We start from the raw sequence: 6000 nt of genomic DNA, 5'->3' as shown, positions 1-6000 counted from the left end.
AAAACTCAACCATAAGAAAACAACCTATTTTTTTAATGGGCAAAATATGTGAACAAACATCTCACCAAAGAAGATATACAGATGCATATGAAAAGTTGCTCCACATAATTTTTCATTAGAAAATTGAAAATTAACAATGATATAGCACTATATGCCTACTAGAATGCCTAAAATTGTAGATGATAGACGGATGGATGGATGGATGGATGGATGGATGGATGGATGGACAGATAGAGATAGCCAATATCAAGTGCTGGCGAGGATGAAGGAAAGGGATTCATATTTGCTGATAGTTATAAACATGCTATAGCCACTCTAGAAAACTGTTTGCTTCTTATAAAGTTAAACAAATTTACCATAAGATCTAGCAATTGCACTCCTAGATATTTAGCCAACTAATTTAAAAACTTTTGTCCATACAAAACGCTGCATGCAAATGTTTATAGAATGTTTATTCACAGTCGCCAAAAACTGGAAACCACCCAAATATTCTCCAGTGGGTGACTAAACAAAATGTGGTACAAATAATGAGACTCCCCTCAACAATAAAAAGGACTATTACTATACACAATAACATGGATGAATCTCCAAGGTATAATGATGAGGGAATAAAGTCACTTTCAAAATGTTACATATTGCGTAATTCCATGTATACGACACACAAAGACAAAACCGTAGCAATGGAGAACCTATCAGTGGTTACCAAAAGTTAGGGATGGGAGGGGCGTTGTTATAAAAGGGCAGAACTAGGGAGCTCTTTATTGCGCTAGTGATTACATGAATCCAAACAAGGGTTCAAGATCACAGGATTATATATCAAATAACCAATTTTACTGAATATTAATTTTAAAAGTCAAATTATTAAACACTATTAAACATATACAATGTTTAAAGTCAAGAAAAAAGTCCTAAACTAAAAGTAAAATAATGATTGTTTAGAAGTACACCAGGATGGTATGGGTCATCTGCAATGTAACGTCCTGTTTGGGATAAGGAAGCGTGGCTACATCTACAGGGTGACGTGAGAAGGGCCCAGAGCAGCGAGCAGGTCTTGCCAGCAGGGAGGGGAACCATCTGAAGGGGTGGCGTGAAAACGTCTTTAGAGGAAGGCAAAAAATGGGAAAAGGTCACAGAACCTCTTTGGGAGGTAAAAGGACCAGCTTTGGATTAGGCGTAATGCACAGGCCCCAGCGCAGGGCGTAGAAACTGCAGCCTGGACAGCCTGGGTGGGAGAAAGTTTGGGATGTTTAGGAAGGAAGGGTGCGCCAGCCAGGGGGAAGAAACGAGATAGGTGGCCGCAGATGGCGCGAGTCAGGCAGCAGGAAAAGGCAGGCTGTTTAAGCAACGTTTCCTGCAGTCCAGGCAGAAAGCGCAGAAGGGGGCACCCTGAGGGGCAAGCGTGGGAGAGCCGGAGCGGGCGCGCGGGCGCGAGGGCGCTGTGCGTCCCCCTCACCTCAGCTCGCGGCCGCGAGCACGCGCTCTCCGTGCCCGGCCCCGGCGGTGCGGGGGCGGGGCACAGGGCGCGGCGCGCGCACGTTCGCGCGGGGCGGGGGCGGGGCGCGAACGCGACCGGTGACGCCAGAGAAGGGCGCGCGCCGGGAGGCAGCAGGCGGAGCCGGGAGGCGGGCGCTGCGCGCGGCCGCGGGCGGAGCGGAGGGGCGGGAGGGGCGGAGCGGAGCGCGGGAGGAGGCGGGGGAGGAGAGGCCACCGGGACCGCGAGCGGCAGCTGGGGAGGGGGCCGCGGAGCCCGAGCGGGAGCAAAACAGCTGATCTGGTTTTCCTTTAAAGCGAGAGAAAATGGAAGTCGGGTAGCGGCGACTGCGGCGCTGCGGGCTGGCGGAACGGAGCGGCGCGGCGCGGCAGGTAAGACGGCGCTGGCCGCGGTGCTGCCGGCGGGCGGCGGGGCCGGGCCCGCGGACCAGGCAGGTGCGCTGTCGGGGCGCGGGGCCGGCACCGGCTCCTTCCCGAGCTCCGTGGCGAGGCAGGTGGGCGTTGAGGCCGGGCAAGCGCGGGGCCAGGGCGCGGGGACGCGGGGGGCGCGGACCCCGGCTGGGCTCGCTGGCGCGTCTGCATTGCGGGCTCCGCTCCGGACCCCGCGGGCTCGGGGGCCACCGGCTCCGGCCCGGCGTGGCGCGCCTCTCTCGGGCAGGGCGCGGCGCTCCCGCTGGGTCGGGGCTGCTGCCTCCGCTCAGCCGTTTGGCTGTCCGCACTGGAACGTGATGCCAGGCGTGGGGCTACCGGCCCCTCGGTCCGTGCGCGCGCGTCGGGGGTCCCGCGGCTCTGGCAGACGGCCGGGCAGGGCCCGGCGCCGAGCCGCGCGCGAGGCCGCTTGCCGGGCACCGGAGCTGTGGCTGCGTGGGTCTCCGCGGCCCCGCGCACCACCGTCCCGCTCGCTCTGCTGGGTCTCGCTGGACAGCAGGCAAACCATTAATGCAATTTGGCTGTGAACCCAGAGGCCTTCCCTAGTATCTCCTCACTGGAGGGGAAAAAATTGCATCTGCGGTGCTTTAAGTGCTCCTTTAAATTTGGGAGATGTCAGTGATGTCATCATTAACTAAAACTTTCCTTCATTGGACACAACCGCTCAAGTGTACCCTCCTCCCTCCCGGTGAAGCTATTGCAGCCCTTTGAGAATCTCTGTAATAAAATGGATTTGCCTCTGCTCTGTAAACTCAGCTACCTCACACAAGTGCAAATGACTTTTATTTCTGTCTATTGGCTTGAGAATGTATAGATTTAAGAGTAGCTGAAGGGAAACTTGTGAGACCCCGATCAGGGAAACGCTTCATCCACAGCACAAGGATCCAGGGGAAAGTCATGTATGACATGCACATGGTTACCGCCGGGTGATAGCTTTGTAAATGGAAGTGGGCTGTAAGAGGAACAGTTTTTAAAAATATTATGGGGCAGATAATGTTTCCAGGAAAAGGTTGACAGCGGGGCCTAAATCTTTACAGGTCTTAATTGCTTCAGGAAAATCTGCAGGTGTCCTTCTTCACCATTCTCCTCCTCCAGGGTGTGCCGGGAGAAGCCTGCCATGGGCGAAGGCGGGGAGGCAGGTTCCCTAGGGTCCTCCCAGCAGCTGTGTGTCCCACCAGCTTCAAAGGCCTCTTCAAGACCCAAAGAGGGTTCAGGAGAACAGAGGTAGATCTGCACGGCACATTCAGTTCTGGGTAAACATTCCCCGCTAAATGGGATCAACACTCCATTATTTTATTGTGCGTGTGCCATTAGCACCAATTCTTATGGGAACAAAACTAAGCAAGTTCTCAAGACAATCTGAGTATCTACTTAAGCCTATCATATCGAAAGGATATCCAATAAGGGACAAAAGTATTGACATTTTTGTATTTAATAATTAATGACACCTCCTAATTGGTTAAAATAAGCATGACTTAAATTATTAGTGTGATTGTATTGGGTCTGTAAGGAATTTAATACCATATGCCACTCAAAAGTTGGAACCTGGTTAGGAACTTCAATCTTTTGAACCCTGTATTGGTGTGAAAAGAATGGGAAAACAGTGGTTACTTAGGCCTTTAGTGTTCAGGCTGATAATGGGTGGAAATCACCGCTTTACGAAGTATTGCCACGTGCGGGTTTCACCTGGGCCTGGATCATAGGTGGCAGGTTTTCCCTTAGAAAGTAACTCCTGAGGCCCCCAAGCTTGGTGGAGAAGGAGAGGGAACACCTTTCTCTGAGCAAGTGTGTGTAATTCTTGGCCTCTGACCTCCTGATGGTGCCGCATTTATTCCCAATGGTGTGCCTAAGTGAGATGAGAAACTGGCTCCAAATGAGCTGCTTTTGGATGACACTGCTCCCGCTGTGTGTAGTTGCTTTAGAACTCAACTCTTGAGTTGTGGCAGAGATTATTCTTTACAACATGTCCTCAATAGTATAAAGATTGGTTTTTAAGGGTCTGGATTGCAAACTCTTTGAAAATGGAGTCTGTGAAATCAGTCTGGCCCCATATCCGTCTTTTTTTTTCACCTGTAGACTCGTGAAAATATTCACCACGTTTATGGTTTAACGCACTGTAGTGCTTGTAAAACTTCAAATGCAAGTGTTTCCACTAAATCTTTAGGTATGGGTCACATTTCCCTAAAACATTTTAAAACAACCACTTTAAAGCCTCTTCATCCGCCTTGTATGTTTAGAGTGCTTAAATTTGGGAGTTGTCAGTGATCTCCCAAAAGAGATCACTGTCACATTTTCCGCTTCTAAGAAGTCAAAATTGCCCTGATTTTCTTTCTGTTCCCTCTGGTATCTTAAGGTCATTTATTCATGCCTTAGGCCCACAGAAGAAAGGTTGAATCAGCTCTTGTGGGCCAGCAGGGGGCGTGCTAAACGCGGCTTGGCGGGCCTGTGTCAGAGCCACCTTGGGAGTGGATCGCCAAGTTGAGGCGGGTTCGCGTGTGTGCGCCGGTGTGCTCCGCCCCCGATTCCCCCCGCCCCTCCCCCTCCGCTCCCGCATGCCTGTCTTCCAAGAGATGGAAACTTAAGGAAGGGTTGGGGGCAATACTTGAATGACCAGAGGTTGTGGAGTCTGGAATGCAGGCCTCCCTAGCAGAGATTGCTTCAGTGGCTCCATGTCTTTAGAAGGTGGCTCTTAGCACACTTTGAGTCTCAGGATTGAGTGCCTTCTCAGACTGCGGAAGTGAGAGTGTTAGTTTGGAGAGGAGAAAGTTGACTTCAGTGAACTACAGGCCGGTGTCCTGGTCAGGGCGTGAATGTGCCCGCCGGGGCAACCCCGTGGAAATCCTCTCCTGCACATCCTTGATGTTTGCTCCTGGCTTTGACTCCCGATTGACTTAGGCCCTGGGACCCTGTGTGGTGGTACTTCCCAGAGGGGCCTATTTGACCCCTTGCACTGGATTATAGGTGGCAGGTGTCCACTTAGGAAGTAACTCCTGTGGCCCCCAAGCCTGGTGGAGGAAGGAAGGGGCACTTTGCTCTGAGCAAGCTGTGTGCAAGTCATGGCCTCTGACCTCCTGATGGTGCCACATTTATTTCCATGACGTGTCTAAAAGAGATGGGAAGGGCTCTTGGCCTCAAAATTTCTCTGATGAAAAACGTTTCATTACTGTGCTTTTATTTTTCCCTAGAAAATGAAAACAACAACAAAAAAGACAACTGTACTTTTTCACTTAAAATGTGCTTTATCTGATTTTAAGTGTGTGCCAGGTTATTCAACCACGTGTTCCCTGGGAGGCTTTTCCTTGCAGGGACTGAGCTCAGAGAGGCCAGCTTGTGCTCCAGGGCCATCTTGGTGAGTTGGGATAGGTGTTTCCCATGCTTAGATGGTCATTGCAGCATCTGGGTGTGTTACTGAAGACCAAAAACTGCTCTCTCCTACTGAGGTTCCTCATGGAGGCCCCGTGCAAAAGGGAACATCACACTTTAAAAGGAAAGAAGTTTCACAGATGCCCTACTAGACAACTAGCCCAGTACTATGACTGGGCATTTCTTTATGCTTCTCATTCCATTTAAATTGCGTGGAAAACTGAACTACTGATTTCAAGGGGGCAAATGGGAATAACATGTTTTTCAGGTTTAGTGAATCAGGCTCTTCACCTTGATTGAACACTGTAAATGGTTAAAGGGGAAGTGCCACTAGATGTAAAATAGGTGATGCCGAATCCCTTTAGAAGCTGTTCATCCTTGAGGACAAAATGGGAATAAGATATGCTGGTTCTTTTTTGTAACGTATTTAATGTGAAAATATTTTACCCTTGAACCTTGGAGAAAGAATTTTATTTGCCCATTGGTAGACTGCCATGTCTGCCAAAAAGTTTGTGTGTGAGACCAAGAATAAGATGGCCTTAACACAGATGCCACAAGTGGGGAACCGCCTTCGTCACACTTTTGGAATGGCGTTCTTCATCATTCATAGTAACAGACGAGAGAAGTGGGTTAAAAATAAGTCTTTAAAAAGCTGAAATGGAGAGAAGGGCCGGACGCCGCCTTATTGCTTGCCTGTGTTGTGGAGGCGTGTTTAGC

General features: G+C 50.3%; 1 protein-coding gene across 2 annotated transcripts in view; it reads left to right on the top strand.

The window, feature by feature from the left end:
- Positions 1-1685: 1685 nt before the first annotated feature.
- The window catches only part of OTUD7A (OTU deubiquitinase 7A), a 385873-nt gene continuing 381558 nt past the window's right edge, over positions 1686-6000 (top strand). For both annotated transcript variants that reach the window (XM_030814379.1, XM_030814377.1), the window contains exon 1: positions 1686-1863. The gene's annotated coding sequence lies outside the window, so the exon portion shown is untranslated. The remainder of the gene's footprint in view (positions 1864-6000) is intronic.

This window comes from Nomascus leucogenys, chromosome 6, assembly GCF_006542625.1.
Source record: "Nomascus leucogenys isolate Asia chromosome 6, Asia_NLE_v1, whole genome shotgun sequence".
NCBI classification, from domain to species: domain Eukaryota; kingdom Metazoa; phylum Chordata; class Mammalia; order Primates; family Hylobatidae; genus Nomascus; species Nomascus leucogenys.
Note: the sequence above shows the minus strand (reverse complement) of the source record. Positions and strands in the feature narration are given on the sequence as shown.